Source organism: Triticum dicoccoides, chromosome 4A, assembly GCF_002162155.2.
Source record: "Triticum dicoccoides isolate Atlit2015 ecotype Zavitan chromosome 4A, WEW_v2.0, whole genome shotgun sequence".
NCBI lineage: Eukaryota > Viridiplantae > Streptophyta > Magnoliopsida > Poales > Poaceae > Triticum > Triticum dicoccoides.
The window spans coordinates 543,941,088-543,960,800 of record NC_041386.1 but is presented as its reverse complement, the minus strand read 5'-3'; positions in this window follow the sequence as shown (position 1 = coordinate 543,960,800).

Sequence of the window (19,713 nt, the reverse complement as noted above, 5' to 3'; positions counted from 1 at the left end):
AGGCCCTGGTCCTCTTCCCAAATATTGAGCGGGAAGGGAGCGAACAATGGCGGGCTAATTTGAAGGGGACAGCTAGTACAAGCTATCCTGACAAAAGCGGTCTTCGCGTGTGAAAGGCTCTGGTGGTGACGCCGTCTTGGGCTCCACGATGACCTCCGTCTTGCCGTCCTTCCGGTCTTGGTCTCGTTGCACCGAAATGGCAACCTTTGCCTAGGGTCTTGATACGTCCATTTTGCATCATGCTTTTATATCAATATTTATTGCATTATGGGCTGTTATTACACATTATGTCACAATACTTATGCCTATTCTCTCTTATTTTACAAGGTTTACATAAAGAGGGAGAATGCCGGCAGCTGGGATTCTGGGCTGGAAAAGGAGCAAATATTATAGACCTATTCTGCACAGCTCCAAAAGTCCTGAAACTTCACGGAAGACGTTTTCCAAATATATAAAAAATACTGAGAGCAAGAACTTCACCAGGGGGGCCACACCCTGCCCATGAGGGTGGGGGGCGTGCCCTACCCCCTGGGCTCCCCCCTACCTCGTGGGCCCCCTAGTGGCCCTCCGGTGGCCATCTTCTACTATATGGAGTCTTTCGATGGGAAAAAAAATCATAAGTCATCTTCTCGGACGAAACTCCGCCGCCACGAGGCGGAACCAATCTAGGGCTCTGGCGGAGCTGTTCTGCCGGGGAAACTTCCCTCCCGGTGGGGGAAATCATCGCCATCGTCATAACCAATGCTCCTCTTATCGGGAGAGGGAAATCTCCATCAACATCTTCATCAGCACCATCTCATCTCAAAACCCTAGTTCATCTCTTGTATCCAATTCTTGTCTTCAAGTCCGGGATTGGTGCTAGTAGGTTGCTAGTAGTGTTAATTACTCCTTGTAGTTGATGCTAGTTGGTTTAATTGGTGGAAGATCATATGTTCATATCCTATATGCATATTAATACCCCTCTGATTATGAACATGTTTATGCTTTGTGAGTAGTTACTTTTCTTCCTGAGAACATGGGATAAGTCTTGCTATTAGTAGTCATGTGAATTTGGTATTCGTTCGATATTTTGATGAGATGTATGTTGTCTCTCCTCTAGTGGTGTTATGTGAACGTCGACTACATGACACTTCACCACTATTTGGGCCTAGAGGAAGGCATTGGGAAGTAATAAGTAGATGATGGGTTGCTAGAGTGACAGAAGCTTAAACCCTAGTTTATGCGTTGCTTCATAAGGGGCTAATTTGGATCCATATGTTTCATGCTATGGTTAGGTTTACCTTAATACTTTTGTTGTAGTTGCGGATGCTTGCAATAGAGGTTAATCATAAGTGGGATGCTTGTCCAAGTAAGGGCAGTACCCAAGCACCGGTCCACCCACATACCAAATTATCAAAGTACCGAACGCGAATCATATGAACGTGATGAAAACTAGCTTAACGATATTCCCATGTGTCCTCGGGAGCGCTTTACATCTTATAAGAGTTTGTCCAGGCTTGTCCTTTGCTACAAAAAGGATTGGGCCACCTTGCTGCACCTTATTTACTTTTGTTACTTGTTGCTTCTTACAAATTATCTTATCACAAAACTATCTGTTACCACTTATTTCAGTACTTGCAGAGAATACCTTGCTGGAAACCGCTTATCATTTCCTTCTGCTCCTCGTTGGGTTCGACACTCTTACTTATCGAAAGGACTACGATAGATCCCCTATACTTGTGGGTCATCAAGACTCTTTTCTGGCGCCATTGCCGGGGAGTGAAGCGCCTTTGGTAGGTGGAATTTGGTAAGGAAAAATTTATATAGTGTGCTGAAATTTACTGTCACTTGTTACCATGGAAGGTAATCCTCTGAGGGGCTTGTTTGGGGTATCTTCACCCCGACTAGTTGAGCTAAGAGTTGCTCCTCAACCTAATGAACCTATTGAAAATGAAAATGAAAATGAAAATGCTTGCTTTGAAGTTCCTTCGGGTATGATAGAAAAACTGCTAGCTAATCCTTTTTTAGGAGATGGAACAAAACATCCTGATGAACATTTGATATATGTGGATGAAGTTTATGAATTATTTAAGCTTGCAGGTGTATCCGGAGATGTTGTTAAGAAGAAGGTCTTTCCCTTATCTTTGAGGGGAGATGCATCGACATGGTATAGGCTATGTGATGGTATGAGGTCTTGGAATTACAAATGATTGAAATTGGAATTTCATCAGAAGTTTTATCCTATGCATCTTATTCATCGTGATCGCAATTATATATATATTTTTTGGCCTCGTGAAGGAGAAACCATCGCTCAAGCTTGGGGGAGGCTTAAGTCAATGTTATATTCATGCCCCAATCATGAGCTCTCAAGAGAAATGATTATTCAAAAATTTTATGCTCGGGTTTCTGGTAACAATCGCCCATGCTTGATACTTCTTGTGCTGGCTCTTTTATGATGAAGACTAATGAATTCAAATGGGATTTATTGGAAAGAATTAACCATAACTCTAAAGATTGGGACCTCGACAATGGTAAGGAGTCAGGTATGACACCTCGTTTTGATTGTGTTAAATCTTTTATGGATACCGATATTTTTCGTAAATTTAGCACTAAATATGGACTTGACTCTGAGATAGTAGCTTCTTTTGGTGAATCTTTTGTTGCTTATGTTGATATCCTCAAGGAGAAGTGGTTTAAATATCATCCTCCCATAGAAGTAAAAGTAGTTGCACCTATTAAAGTTGAACAAAAGACTATCACTTATAATGATCCTATTGTTCCTACTTCTTATGTTGAGAAGCCACCATTACCTGTTAGGATAAAGGATCATGCTAAAGCTTCAACTGTGGTTCGTAAAAGCAATATTAAAACATATACACCTCTTGAGCAAGTTAAAGTTGAACCTAATATTGCTATTGTTAAAGATCTCTTGTCGGATATTATAGATGAGCATGTTATTTATTTCTGTAATGAAACTGCTAGAATTGCTAAACCCTATGATAAAGATAAACCTAGACCTGTGGTAGGCATGCCTGTTATTTCTGTTAAAATAGGAGATCATTGTTATCATGGCTTATGTGATATGGGTGCTAGTGCTAGTGCAATACCTTATTCTTTATACCAAGAAGTTATGCATGATATTGCACCTGCTGAGATGGAAGATATTGATGTCACAATTAAACTTGCCAATAGAGATATTAGTTAACCAATGGGAATTGTTAGAGATGTTGAAGTCTTGTGTGGGAAAACCAAATATCCTGCTGATTTTCTTGTTCTTGGTTCCCCACAAGATAGCTTTTGTCCCATTCTATTTGGTAGACCCTTCTTAAACACTGTTAATGCTACCATATATTGCAAAAGAGATGTTATTACTATCGGTTTAGATGATATGACTCATGAATTTAATTTTTCTAAATTTAGTAGACAACACCGAGAAGAAGAATTACCTAGTAAGGATGAAATTATTGGTCTTGCTTCTATTGCCGTACCTCCTAGTGATCCTTTAGAACAATACTTGCTAGACCATGCAAATGATATGTTTATGAATGAAACAAGGGAATCAGATGAAGTATTCTTTAAACAGGAACCTATTATGGAAAACAATTTACCTGTTGAAATCCTAGGGGATCCTCCTCCACCCAAGGGTGATCCCGTGTTTGAGCTTAAACCGTTACCTGATACTCTTAAATATGCTTATCTTGATGAGAAAAAGATATACCTTGTTATTATTAGTGCTAACCTTTCAGATCATGAGGAAGAGAGATTATTGAAAACTCTGAAGAAGCACCGCACTGCTATTGGGTATACTCTTGATGATCTTAAGGGCATTAGTCCCACTCTATGTCAACATAAAATTAATTTGGAAGAAGATGCTAAACCAGTTCGTGATCATCAACGCCGGCTGAATCCTAAAATGAAAGAAGTGGTAAGAAAGAAAATACTAAAGCTCCTTGAGGCAGGTATAATTTATCCCGTTGCTGATAGTCAATTGGTAAGCCCTGTCCATTGTGTCCCCAAGAAGGGAGGTATTACTGTTGTTCCTAATGATAAAGATGAATTGATTCCTCAGAGAATTATTACAGGTTATAGGATGGTAATTGATTTCCGCAAATTAAATAAGGCTACTAAAAAGGATCATTACCACTTACCTTTTATCGATCAAATTCTAGAAAGATTGTCCAACCATACACATTTTTGCTTTCTAGATGGTTATTCTGGTTTCTCTCAAATACCTGTGTCAGCCAAAGATCAATCAAAGATTACTTTTACATGCCCTTTTGGTACTTTTGCTTATAGACGTATGCCTTTTGGTTTATGTAATGCACCTGCTACCTTTCAAAGATGCATGATGGCTATATTCTCTGACTTTTGTGAAAAGATTTGTGAGGTTTTCATGGACGACTTTTCCGTCTATGGATCTTCTTTTGATGATTGCTTAAGCAATCTTGATCAAGTTTTGCAGAGATGTGAAGAAACTAATCTTTTCTTGAATTGGGAAAAGTGCCACTTTATGGTTAATGAAGGTATTGTCTTGGGGCATAAAGTTTCTGAAAGAGGTATTGAAGTTGATAAAGCCAAGGTTGATGCTATTGAAAAGATGCCATGTCCCAAGGACATCAAAGGTATAAGAAGTTTCCTTGGTCATGCCGGTTTTTATAGGAAGTTCATTAAGGACTTCTCTAAAATCTCTCGGCCTCTGACTAATTTATTACAAAAAGATATACCATTTGTTTTTGATGATGATTGTGTAGAAGCATTTGAAATACTTAAGAAAGCATTGATCTCTGCACCTATATATTGTTCAGCCACCTGATTGGAATTTGCCCTTTGAAATTATGTGTGATGCTAGTGATTATGCTGTAGGTGCTGTTCTAGGACAAAGAGTTGATAAGAAACTAAATTTTATTCAATATGCTAGTAAAACTCTAGACAATGCTCAAAGAAATTATGCTACTACTGAGAAAGAATTCTTAGCAATTGTATTTGCTTGTGATAAGTTTAGACCTTACATTGTTGATTCTAAAGTAACTATTCACACTGATCATGCTGCTATTAAATATCTTATGGAAAAGAAAGATGCTAAACCAAGACTTATTAGATGGGTTCTCTTGCTACAAGAATTTGATTTGCATATTGTTGATAGAAAAGGAGCTGAGAACCCCGTTGCAGACAACTTGTCTAGGTTAGAAAATGTGCTTGATGACCCACTACCTATTGATGATAGCTTTCCTGATGAGCAATTAAATGTCATAAATGCTTCTCATACTGCTTCATTTTATGCTGATTATGCTAATTACATTGTTGCTAAGTTTGTACCACCTAGTTTCACATACCAGCAAAAGAAAAAGTTCTTCTATGATTTGAGGCATTACTTTTGGGATGACCCACATCTTTATAAAGAAGGAGTAGATGGTGTTATTAGACGTTGTCTACCTGAGCATGAACATGAACAGATCCTACGCAAGTGTCACTCCGAAGCTTATGGTGGACACCATGCTGGAGATAGAACTGCACTTAAGGTACTGCAATCTGGTTTTTATTGGCCTACTCTGTTCAAGGATGCCCGTAAGTTTGTCTTATCTTGTGATGAATGTCAAAGAATTGGTAATATTAGTAGACGTCAAGAAATGCCTATGAATTATTCACTTGTTATTGAACCATTTGATGTTTGGGGCTTTGACTATATGGGACGTTTTCCTTCCTCTAATGGTTATACACATATTTTAGTTGCTGTTGATTACGTTACTAAGTGGGTAGAAGCTATTCCAACTAGTAGTTCTGATCATAACACTTCTATTAAAATGCTTAAAGAAGTTATTTTTCCAAGATTTGGAGTCCCTAGATACTTAATGACTGATGGTGGTTCACATTTTATTCATGGTGCTTTCTGTAAAATGCTTGCTAAATATGATGTTAATCATAGAATTGCATCTCCTTATCACCCTCAGTCTAGTGGTCAAGTAGAATTGAGTAATAGAGAACTCAAATTAATTTTGCAAAAGACTATTAATAGGTCTCAAAAGAATTGGCCCAAGAAACTTGATGATGCATTATGGGCCTATAGAACTGCATATAAAAATCCTATGGGCATGTCTCCGTATAAAATGGTCTATGGAAAAGCATGTCACTTACCGCTCGAACTAGAACATAAGGCTTATTGGGCTATTAAAGAACTTAATTATGATTTTAAACCTATCGGTGAGAAGAGGTTATTTGATATGAGCTCACTTGATGAATGAAGAACCCAAGTGAGGGAGTCCTGGATTAGGGGGCGTCCGGTTGGCCGGACTATACCTTCAGCCGGACTCCCGGACTATGAAGATACAAGATTGAAGACTTCGTCCCGTGTCCGGGAAGGACTTTCCTTGGCGTGGAAGGAAAGCTTGGCGATACGGATATACAGATCTCCTACCATTGTAACCGACTTTGTGTAACCCTAACCCTCTCCGGTGTCTATATAAACCGGAGGGTTTTAGTCCGTAGGACAACATAGACAACATACAATCATACCATAGGCTAGCTTCTAGGGTTTAGCCTCTCCGATCTCGTGGTAGATCTACTCTTGTACTACCCATATCATCAATATTAATCAAGCAGGACGTAGGGTTTTACCTCCATCGAGAGGGCCCGAACCTGGGTAAAACTTCGTGTCCCTTGCCTCCTGTTACCATCCGGCCTATACGCACGGTTCGGGACCCCCTACTCGAGATCCGCTAGTTTTGACACCGACATTGGTGCTTTCATTGAGAGTTCCTCTGTGTCGTCGCCGTCAGGCTCGATGGCTCCTACGATCATCAATAGTGATGCAGTCTAGGGTGAGACTTTCCTCCCCGGACAGATCTTCGTCTTCGGCGGCTTCGCACTGCGGGCTAATTCACTTGGCCGTCTGGAGCAGATCGAAAGCTACGCCCCTGGCCGTCAGGTCAGATTTGGAAATTTAAACTACACGTCTGACATCCGCGGGGACTTGATCTTTGACGGATTCGAGCCACTGCCGAGGGCGCCGCACTGTCCCGACGAGCATGATCTAGCTCTGCCGCCGAACAGTGCCCCGGAGGCCGCACCCGCATCAGCTTCGACCCTTAAGTCGGAGCCAACTGCACCAATCGAGGATGGGCGGTTGGACGCAACCTCGAGGGCTTCGATCCCAACGGCGATTGAGCCGAACACCAGCCCTGTACTCCGCGAGATTCGTGACTCCAAGGAGCCGGACTCATCTCCGGACTCTGAACCCTCCGCGCCCCTGCAGACATCTTTCAGCACTCGCCTTTCGGCGATATTCTGAAGACACTGAAGTCTCTCTCTTTATCAGGAGAGTCCTGGCCGGACTACGGTCAGCAAGGTTGGGATTCGGACGATGAAGAAATTCAAAGCCCACCCACCACCTACTTTGTAGCCACTATCGACGATTTAACCGACATGCTCGACTTTGACTCCGAAGACATCGACGGTATGGACGCCGATGAAGGAGATGATGAAGAACCAGCGCCTACTAGGCCCTGGAAAGCCGCCTCGTCATACGACATATACATGGTGGACACCCCAAAAGAAGGAGATGGCGATGGAACATCGGAGGATGACCCCTCCAAGAAACAACCTAAGCGTTGGCGTTAGCGGCGCCGCTCAAAATCCCGCCAAAACAAACACGGCGATTCCAGCACGGGAGATAATAATACTCCAGAAAGTGCCAAAGAAAATCCCCTCGAGCAAGATTTAGCACAGGAGGATGGAGAAACCAGCCCTCATGAGAGAGCGGCTGACAGAGAGGACGAGGACGATAATTATATGCCTCCCTCCGAAGACAAGGCAAGCCTCGACGACGACGAATTTGTCGTGCCAGAGGATCCCGTCGAACAAGAGAGTTTTCAATGCAAGCTTATGGCCATGCCAAAAAGCCTCAAGAAAAAACAGCAACAGCTTAAAGCTGATCAAGATTTGCTAGTCGACAGATGGACTGAAGTCCTTGCGGCCGAAGAGCATAAACTCGAACGCCCCTCCAAGAGTTACCCACAGCGCAGGTTGCTACCCCGATTAGAGGAGGAAGCACTTGATGCGGCCGACCGGCCACCTCGTGGCCGCGACAGAGAGGCCTCTTGGCCCTCCACACAAGCCGCACCCCGTACCAAGGCACGGGAATATGCGCCGGACTTACGAGATATGTTGGAGGACAAGGCAAGGCAAACAACATCGATCTACGGATCGCGTGGGTGCCCCACGGCTCAAGACGGTAACCGTCACGCCGGTCACAAATTCGGCAAGGCCAAACACAGTAGACAAAGCTCATTGGAGCTACGTCATGATATAGCACAGTACAGAGGCGCCGCACACCCACTATGCTTCACAGACGAAATAATGGATCATCAAATCCCCGAGGGTTTCAAACCCGTAAACATCGAATCATATGATGGCACAACAGATCCTGCGGTATGGATCGATGATTATCTCCTTCATATCCATATGGCCCGCGGCGACGATTTCCATGCCATCAAATACCTCCCACTCAAGCTTAAAGGACCAGCTCGGCATTGGCTTAACAGCTTGCCAACATGATCAATCAGTTGTTGGGAGGACCTGGAAGCCGCATTCCTCGAGAATTTCCAGGGCACTTATGTGCGACCCCCAGACGCCGATGACCTAAGCCACGTAATTCAGCAGCCAGATGAATCGGCCAGGAAATTCTGGACACGGTTCCTAACCAAGAAAAATCAAATAGTCGACTGTCCGGATGCAGAGGCCCTAGCAGCCTTCAAGCATAATATCCGTGACGAGTGGCTTGCCCGACACCTAGGACAGGAAAAGCCGAAATCTATGGCAGCACTCACGACACTCATGACCCGCTTTTGCACGGGAGAAGACAGCTGGCTTGCTCGCAGCAACAATATGACCAAGAACCCTGGTAATTCGGATACCAGGGACAGTAGTGGCAGGTCGCATCGCAACAAGCAGAAGTACCGCATTAACGGCGACAATGCTGAGGATACGACAGTTAATGCCAGATTCAGAGGCTCTAAATCTGGTCAGCGGAAAAAGCCATTCAAAAGGAATCCTAGGGGCCCGTCCAGTTTGGACCGAATACTCGACCGCTTGTGCCAAATACATGGCACCCCCGAAAAGCCGGCCAATCACACCAACAGGGATTGTTGGGTGTTCAAGCAGGCAGGCAAGTTAAACACCGAAAATGAAGATAAGGGGCTGTATAGCGACGACGATGAGGAGCCCCAGCCGCCGAACAAAAGTGGACATAAGGGTTTTCCCCCACAAGTGCGAACGATGAACATGATATACGCAACCCATGTCCCCAAAAGGGAGCGGAAGCGCGCATTAAGGGACGTATACGCGGTAGATCCAGTCGCCCCAAAGTTCAACCCATGGTCCTCCTGCCCGATCACTTTTGACCGAAGGGACCATCGGATTCGCCGCATTGGTTCTAGACCCAATTATTAACGGATTTCATCTCACTAGAGTCCTTATGGACGGCGGCAGCAGCCTGAACCTGCTTTACCATGATACAGTGCGGAAAATGGGCATAGATCCCACGAGGATTAAGGCCACCAAAACGACCTTTAAAGGCGTAATACCAGGTGTAGAGGCCAACGTACAGGCTCAGCCACACTTGAAGTGTTCTTCGGATCTCCGGATAATTTCCGAAGCGAGGAGTTAATCTTCGACATAGTCCCGTTCCGCAGTGGTTATCACGCACTGCTCGAGTGAACCGCATTCACCAAGTTCAATGCGGTACCGCATTACGCATACCTTAAGCTCAAGATGCCAGGCCCTCGAGGAGTAATTATGGTCAATGGAAACACCGAACGCTCCCTCCGAACGGAGGAGCACATGGCAGCCCTTGCAGCGAAAGTACAAAGCAGCCTCTCTAGGCAGTTCTCCAGTCAGGCCATTAAATGACCGGACACCGTCAAGCATGCCCGGAGTAACCTACAACAAGACCGCCTGGCACGTTCCGAGCAGGCGTAGCAATGCGGCACCAACCGCAACCCTCGCAAAAAGGCGACATCAGTGCTTCCCGTACATAACCACGCTCTAAAAATACCATGGATACAGGGGGAAGGGCACCATCACGGCACGCCCTAAACGCGGCTTAAACCGCACCAGGGGCTGCCGATATCTTAGTTTTCTCTTACTTTCAGGACTCCATTCTTCAGAAGGCCTGTTCGGCAGTTCAATTGCCGCACAAACGATGCAAGAACCAGGGAGGCAGACAAGCCATGCCGCATTACGGAACTCACAGGTGGTCTCTATCACGAGCAGTATACCTGTTTCGCATACTATTCCGCAGCTTGCCCCTGGAGCAGACATGTTAAGTAGTCCAACTTTTTGTCGCATTATTTGTATCGTTCTGCTTTGATCGCAGCTATTTTTAGTAAACAATGCATAGCTTTTGTCTATTTCTGCATTACCTTTTTATAAATATATGTTCCTTAACGACATGTTGCACCCGTACAATTTGGTACGGCCAAAATACGCCAGGGGCTTTAGTACCCCTCAATATGGTGTGAGAGGTCCGAACACTTTCACAAGTGCGGCACCCCGAACTTATAACATTATATGCATCGACTCCGAATCATGTCTTGGGTCAATAGTTGGGTTTGCCCGGCTCCTATGTTTTGGTGCCTTACGTTCCGCTATATCGGCTAAGGTAGCACTAGGAGAACCACTGCGATTGTGCCCCAGTTGAGCTGGGCCGAGCACCTTAGTGGAGAAAGCTAAAACTGACTGTCATGATGAAGCGAGAGTTGGTCGCTGTTCGAGAGGTTTTTTCGAGTCCCTAAAGACTTATGCCGCTTAGGGCGAGGAGTCGGCTCTGTCCGGCCAAGGCGTGGATAGCGCCCCGAACTCGGTCTTCCGAATACTAGGGGCTTCGCCGAAATTTAAAATTATAGAATTCTATGGCTAAGTGAGAGTGTTCACGCATTATAGTCCGATTGCCTTGTTCATTGGGCTGAGCGCCTCCCTCGAAGGACCCAAACATGGGAAAAAGAGCGCTCAGGTTTATCCCCGAACACCCCAGCACTAGCGGCACGGGGGCAGAAGTCGACGACTTGCCATCTCTCAGAATTGATAAACAGCCGCACAGAAGGTAATATTTTAAATTACAAACAGCATTGCTTAGCGCATATGAACAAGTTTCCAGCGCACATGACAAAACGAGCAAGTTTCACTCAAAAATTACATCCCTAGAACATTCATCCGCCACAAGGCAGGCACCCTTCAGAACATCCTTATAGTAATTCTCGGGCTTGCGATGCTCTTTCCCCGGCGGTGGCCCGTCCTTCACAAGCTTCTCGGCGTCCAGCTTGCCCCAGTGCACCTAAGCACGGGCAAGGGCCCTACGGGCACCTTCAATGCAGACGGAGCGCTTGATGACTTCGAGCCTTGGACATGCCTCCACCAGCCACCGCACCAGCCCAAAATAGCTCCTAGGCGAAGCCTCTCCAGGCCACAGCCGGACCAAGAGGCCCTTCATGGCCTGTTCGGCCGCCTTGTGGAGCTCGACCAGCTGCTTCAGCTAGTCGCTCAGGGGTACGGGGTGTCCGGCCTCAGCATACTGAGACCAGAACACCTTCTTGGTCGAGCTGCCCTCCTCGGCTCGATAGAATGCGGCGGCATCGGACACACTCCGGGGAAGATCTGCGAACGCTCCTGGAGAGCTCCGGATTCGGGTAAGTAACAAGTAACTCATGTTTATATGTTTGCTTTGCATAAAGAATGCCTTACCTGCCGCTATCTTCTTCACCTCATCCAACTCCTAGAGGGTCTTCTGGGATTCGGTCTTGGCAGACTTGGCATTTTCAATAGCCGCCGCGAGCTCGGACGCTCACATCTTCGAGTCAAGCTCCAAACTCTCATGTTTCTTCATGTGAACCTGGAGCTCTTGCCGCACTTTGCCAACCTCGGCCTCATACTTCTCCCGCTCGGTGCGCTCCGTGGCCGCCCTCTTCTCGGCCTCGGCCAACGCCTGCTTCAGGGTCACCACCTCAGACGTGGCCCCTACAATAGCCACGATAGTCCTGTCATTTTTTTGCAATTGCACCTTTTTATACATATTCAAACAAGGTATTTCTTACCTTCCTTCTCCTTGAGCTGCTTCTTGGCACGCCCGAGCTCTTGCTCGGACTTCTCGAGGCACTGCTTCAGCGTGTCCACTTCCGCAGTCAGTGCGGCGGACGCCAGCAGAGAAGCCTGCATACGCATATTGACTCCTTTTGTTAGACTCCTGCGAATTCTTTGATCCTCTATTCGGCTTTTCTTCCCGAACGCCCAACAGAGCATCAGGGGCTACTATCTATGCGGTAATATTATTCACACATTCTTTACTTACCTAAAAGCCTGTTAAAAGGCTAGTACAAGCTTCAGTCAGTCCGCTCTTGGCGGACTGAACCTTCTGGACCATCGCACTCATAATAGCGCGGTGCTCCTCGTCGATGGAGGCGCCTTGGAGCGCCTCCAACATATTGTCCAGCGCCTCCGGTTGGACGGGGGTCACCGGCGCGGTGGGCTTGCTCCTCTTGGAAGGAGGTCCCCCGCCGGACTCTAGAACCTTTGAAGGTTCCGGAGCGGTGTCCGTCCTGGAGCCGGACTTGGAGCCCTGGGGGGTTTCATCCCCTTTTCTCCTGGAGTCCGGGAGGTCGCCTTGCGGCGCCTTCAGGACCACCTCCTCCCGGCTTGGGACCTGTTGGGACAACACTTTGGTGTCGTCCGTAGGGCGGGGGGAGGAAGCCGTCGGAAGCGAGTTCACATCCGACGAATCCAGTGAGTCGCTTGACGACACGTCGAGCCGGTCTTTGGGCGGGCTGCATAAACATATTCGGCGTAAGGGAAAGCTATGCAATAAACGAATACTATGAATTACTCCGGTATCCGGATACTTACGATTTTTCCAGGGGCTTAGCATTGGGCTTCCACTCCTCTTTGCCGTTGTCGGCGTCGGTGGAGTAGTCCGGAGGAAGGGTTTTCCCCTTCTTGGACCCTCCGGCCTCCCCAGAGAGGGCGGCCTTCCTTTTCTTCTCTCCTCCCGCTGGAGGGGGAGAGGTCTCTTCTTCTTCCTCCTCGTCTTCACGAGAGGAATGCGCCTCGGAACCGCCGTATGATGGATCCGACACCTCCTGGCGCCGGGCACTCTTTCGAGTCCTCGTGGCCTTTTACGCGGCCTTCTTCTCCGGCACCACATAGGGTGCCGGAACCAGCAGCTTCGCCAAGCGAGCGTCCGCTGGGCCTTCGGGCAAAGGAGCCGGACAGTTGATCTGTCCGGATGTCACCTGCCAATCCTGTCAAAGGTAAGGGAGCTTAGATCCCGCATGGAGTCAAACTATGAAAAACTGATACCCTGTAAAAGAAAAAAAAAGCTTACCATGAGAGCGTGACATTACGCACTGAATCCGCGATCCTCGGTAGCGGATGCGGGAGCCTCGGCGCCTTTGAAAAGCACCTTCCAGGAATCTTCGTATGTCGTGTCGAAGAGCCTTCTCAGAGTTTGGTGCCGCGCCGGGTCGAACTCCCATAGGTTGAAAGCCCGTTGTTGACACGGGAGGATCAGGCGGATGAGCATAACCTGCACTACGTTGACAAGTTTGAGCTTCTTGTCCGCCAGGGTTTGGATGCATGTTTGGAGTCCGGTCAACTCTCCCTTTTTACCCAAGACAGGCCTGTCTCCTTCCAGGAGGTGAGCCGCGTAGGGGGTCCGGATCGGAACTCGGGGGGTGCGACCCATTCGGCGTCGCGCGGCTCAGTGATGTAAAACCACCCCGATTGCCACCCCTTCAGGGTCTCCACAAAGGAGACCTCGAGCCATAAGACGTTGGCCATCTTGCCAACCATGGAGCCTCCGCACTCCGCCTGGTTGCCGCGCACCACCTTCGGCTTGACGTTGAAAGTCTTGAGCCATAGGCCGAAATGGGGGCAGATGCGGAGGAAAGCCTCACACACGACGATAAACGCCGAGATGTTGAGGACGAAGTTCGGGGCCAGATCGTGTAAATCCAGGCCGTAGTAGAACATGAGCCCCCGGACAAATGGGTGAAGAGGGAAGCCCAGTCCGCGGAGGAAATGGGGGAGGAACACCACCCTCTCATGGGGCCTAGGGGTGGGGATGAGCTGCCCCTTTTGGGAAGCCGGTATGCGATGTCGTTAGACAGGTATCCGGCCTTCCTCAGCTTTTTGATGTGACCCTCCATGATGGAGGTGACCATCCACTTGCCTCCCGCTCCGGACATGGCTGGAGAAGGTTGAGGTGTGAGTGTGGACTTGGGCGCTGGAGCTCGAGTGCACAAGAATGGATAGGCAAAGGAGGAAGAAGGCGTAGGTGGAAAGGTGGATTCTTATCCCCTTACATGGGTGGACGCAACTACATGTCCCCACCAGCCTGGTAAAACTTGCTTATCTCCAAGCGCCGTAATCAATGGTGCGGTTGGATTACCCACACCTGTATTGATGAGAATCCCGGAATAAGGGGACACGATCTCTGCTTTGACAAGATGTGCCAAGGAAACCGCCTCGTATAACGCACTGAGGTGGGATAATGAAACGACTCGGATAAAGGCTTGGCCGTGGTGTGTCGCACTACGGAATACGTCAGTAGATTAGGATTGTGTAAATGTTGTTCTCTCTATGGCAATATGTGGAAACTTATTTTGCAGAGCTGGACACTATCTTTGTGTTCAAAATCTTCTATGAAGTACTTGGAGGAGGAACCCACCTTGCAATGCCGAAGACAAACTGCGCGCCAGACTCGTCGTCATTGAAGCCTGGTTCAGGGGCTACTGAGGGAGTCCTGGATTAGGGGGTGTCCGGATGGCCGGACTATACCTTCAGCCGGACTCCCGGACTATGAAGATACAAGATTGAAGACTTCCTCCCGTGTCCGGGAAGGACTTTCCTTGGCGTGGAAGGCAAGCTTGGCGATACGGATATACAGATCTCCTACCATTGTAACCGACTTTGTGTAACCCTAACCCTCTCCGGTGTCTATATAAACCGGAGGGTTTTAGTCCGTAGGACAACATAGACAACATACAATCATACCATAGGCTAGCTTCTAGGGTTTAGCCTCTCCGATCTCGTGGTAGATCTACTCTTGTACTACCCATATCATCAATATTAATCAAGCAGGACATAGGGTTTTACCTCCATCGAGAGGGCCCGAACCTGGGTAAAACTTCGTGTCCCTTGCCTCCTGTTACCATCCGGCCTAGACGCACAGTTCGGGACCCCCTACCCGAGATCCGCCGGTTTTGACACCGACACCAAGCCTACGAAAATGCCAAGTTGTTTAAAGAAAAAGTTAAAATATGACATGACAAAAGGATACAAAAGCGTGAGTTTAATGTAGGTGATTATGTATTGCTGTAAAACTCTCCTTTAAGATTTTTTGCAGGAAAACTTCTCTCTAAATGGGAAGGTCCTTACGTTATCGAGGAGGTCTACCGTTCCGGTGCCATGAAAATCAACAACTTCGGAGGCACAAATCCGAAGGTGGTGAACGGTCAAATAATCAAACACTATATCTCAGGTAATCCCATAAATGTTGAAAGCAATGTTATTGAAACCTTAACCCTGGAGGAATACATAAGGGACACTTCCCGAAATGGTTCGGACTCCGAAAAGGAATAGGTATGTGGTACGGTAAGTAAACCGACTCCAAAACAGTTTTTAAGGCAACATTTCTCCGTTTTGGAATATTTAGAAAAATAGAAAAACAAGAAGCAGTCCAGGAAGGACACAAGGCCTCCACGAGGGTGGAGGGCGCGCCCTACCCTATTGGGCGCGCCCCCTACCTCGTGGGAACCTCATGTGCTCTCTGGACTCCATTTTCGTACATGACACGTATTTTGGTCGGTAAAAGTTCATTATATAATCTCCTGGAGGTTTTGACTCCCGTATCACGCAAAAATCTCCTGTCTTTGTTTCGAGTTGTTTTCTGTCAGGGTTGTCAAGGTCAGGCACTATGTCGTCTCCCTCCTCCTCCAACCATGAGGGCAACGATGCTTGGCTAACGAAGATAGAGCTGAAGAGAGAAGAACCTATGGAGATCAACAAGGATGAAGGGATCAAGAAGGCCACGGAGGACCAAGCTCCGGCAACAGAAGACATCCTTCAACTTGATCACAATCTTCTTACCCCAACTGAGATCGAAGCTTTCAAGATGATCGAGTTAACTTGTATACAAAATAAGTATCTCACACGTGAAAATATTTTGTTGAAGGAGCCTATCATCGCACTCAAGGGCATTATCCGCAAGTTAGAAGACCTCCTACGCTCGATGTGCGACTATCCATCATCAACAACTCCACCTTATTCACCAACAAAGGAGACATAATCACATGGGTATGGGCACTCCACTTGGCAACTGCCAAGCTTGGGGGAGTGCCCCGGTATCGTATCACCATCACTTTATCTTTACCGTTTTTCTTAGTTCGATCCTTTTGGTAATATCCTGATCTAGTAGAATAAAAGTTCTTAGTATGATCTAGTCGTGAGTTTTGCTTTATTATCCTTCTACGTAATCGAGTCCGTGAGCTATATAATAAAGATTAGTGTTGAGTCAAGGGCTTGATTATTTTGCCATGATCCTAAGTGAATAAAAGAAAAGAGAAAGAAATAAAAAGAAACAAAGAGATCATGTGAGTCTTATGGAGAGTAATGAGCTCACATAGAAAGAGTATGCTGAATAAAAGTTGTTGAGGGTTGACAAACACACTTTTGGTCATCGTTGCAATTAATAGGAAGTAATAAATAAAGAGAGGTCTTCACATATAAATATACTATCTTGGACATCTTTTATGATTGTGAGCACTAATTAAAATATGACATGCTAAAGAGTTGACATTGGACAAGGAACACAACGTAATGGTTATGTTTTCTTACATATGAGATGAATTATATTGTCTTGGATCTTCCAACATGATGAGCTTGCCTTTCCCCCTCATGCTAGCCAAATTCATTGCACCAAGTAGAGATACTACTTGTGCTTCCAAACACCCTTAAACCAGTCTTGCCATAAGAGTCCACCATATCTACCTATGGATTGAGTAAGATCCATCAAGTAAGTTGTCATTGGTGCAAGCAATAAAAAATTGCTCTCTAAATATGTATGATTGATTGGTGTGGAGTAAATAAGCTTTATATGATCGTGTGATATGGAAGTAATAAAAGCGACAGACTGCATAATAAAGGTCCATATCACAAGGGGCACTATAAAGTGATGTTCTTTCGCATTAAGATTTTGTGCATCCAACCATAAAAGCGCATGACAACCTCTGCTTCCCTCTGCGAAGGGCCTATCTTTTACTTTTATATCCTACATTGCATAAGAGTCATGGTGATTTTCACCCTTCCTTTTTACACTTTATTCCTTTGGCAAGCACAATATGTTGGAAAGATCCTCATATATATGGCCAATTGGATGTGAGTTTTCATGAACTATTATTGTTGACATTACCCTTGAGGTAAAACATTGCACTACCAAAAAATACACTTCCGTGATGATACGTGTTTGTCATAGTAGGTCGCGTTTTCTGTCATGCATGTACATCCATGACAAATTTATGACAGAATCAAGATAGTCATACCTGTGCGGTCGTAGAAGTGTTCCATGACATTGCCAAAATTATCATCACGGAAGTGTCCACTTCCATGACGATAAATCGTGCGTCACAGAGTGCTTTCGTCAAGGGTGACCGACACGTGGCATCCACCGTAACGAAACACCGTTAAGCTATCGGGTCAGATTTTGGATCCGATAACCCGTTAACAGCCACGACCAATGCCGATTTTCCACGTGTAAAATTATCATTGGCTGACGGATCCACGCATCAGCTTCGCGTTGGCACAGGTGTCACTCCTCCAACGGTCGAGATGGGCCTATGATATGTTGACACGTGGACCGGCCCAAAAGTGGCCCACAAAGAGTAAATGGGCCGGCCCAACCGGAGGCCCATAAGATTTAGCGGACCATAATGGGCCGACCCAGCTAAAGGCCCACAAAATTTAGTGGACCATAATGGGCCGGCCCAGCTAAAGGCCCACACGATTTTGCAGACCATAATGGGCCGGCCCAACTAAAGGCCCACAAGATTTTGCGGACCACAATGGGCCGGCCCAGCTAAAGGCCCACTAGATTCTGCCGACCATAATGGGCCGGCCCAGCTAAAGGCCCAACATTCTTTGTCAAATCAGCCCGTCAACGGCCTGTCCTAAACTTGCCATCAACGCGGCCCATGGTCACTTCTGGCCCGTTAATAGTCCGCTAAGTAATTGGGCCGAATTACGGCCCGGTGTATTTCCGGCCTGTTAAAGGTCCGGCTTCATTTTGGCCCATTTACAGGCCATCAAAACTTTTGGCCCATAAACGACCGTGAAGGATTTGGATCATATTCGGCCATGTCTTACATTCGGCCTGTTAGAGGCCCACTATAGCTTTGGGCCACTTTCGGCCTGTTGTCATTTTCGGCCTATTAATGCCAAACATAAACCATGGGCCATATGTGGCCCAACGTCATATCGGGCCCATTAACGGCCCATATAAAAATGACGATAATCTAGCCCGACTGAAGTTCCGGCCTGTTAAAGGCCCATGTATTAGGTCGGCGCATTTATGGCCCGTCTGAATTTCGTCCTGTTAAAGTCCAGTGGGTTATTTGGCACAATCAGGGCCCGATCTCACTTTCGGTCTATTAAAGGCCCATGTATTTTATGGGCTCGAGATATTTACACCTGTAAACGGCCTATTTTTACCGAGGGCCCAAATTATGTTTAGGCCTGTTAAAGGCCCACTATGGGCACATGCCTACCAGAAAAATATGAAAGCTTATGCTGATTTATGCCTAGATATTTTTAGTGGGCTACATGCCAATTTCGGCCCATAATCGTTTTTAGCCCAATTGGAATGGGCCCGACGAATGTTGGCATGTTGGGCTCCTACGAAGCTTTAGGCCGAATACATTACTAAGATAAACCTACACTATACAAAAATAGCGTCGTAATTACTGCAGCCTGAGGCAACATCATAAATGTTGTATCACAACAAATAAATTCCAACCATACAACAAAAGGCCTGTTGGCATAAAGTTTACAGTCCTTGCATATAAAAGCACCATCAGATGTATAGAAGCACAGATCATTTGACCTGAGTGCTAATGTTTCAGGCTGTAGAATCTGATGGAGCAGGACAATCTCCACCTTTTTTCCGCCATTGCTCTTGAACAACGAAGCAAATGTCTGATAGTCTGGTTTCAAACCATTCATATCTTGACGACATTTCTCAACCACTATTCTTGTTTCCGAAATAACGTCCACTAGGGATTGGACTTGTGTCTGGAGCACAGATATATCACTCTGTCTAGCAGGAAGATTTTGTTCAGTAGGCGATTTGGACGAGGTTACCTTGACAACCAACCCAGAATTACACAGGAAGGTGCTTTTTGCACTGTTAGTGGAGAGATACTGATGCACTGCAGCAAGAGGTGACATTGTGCCTGTAGTAGCCTCATCACCTTCAGGTGGTTGTGGCTGTTCAATCATTTGTTCCATAGCTTCCTGAAAGTTTGAACTTGTAGATTAGTGTACCAGATAAGTTACTAATGAGACAAAAACAAACAAAGTAGGTTAAATGTTTATACATAACTTATTTTGGTGAACTACTGTAAGACATTAGCATGTATTGTAGTGCCAACTACATAATAAAATCACTTTCGGAACATATGTCCATGTAGCATTCCTACT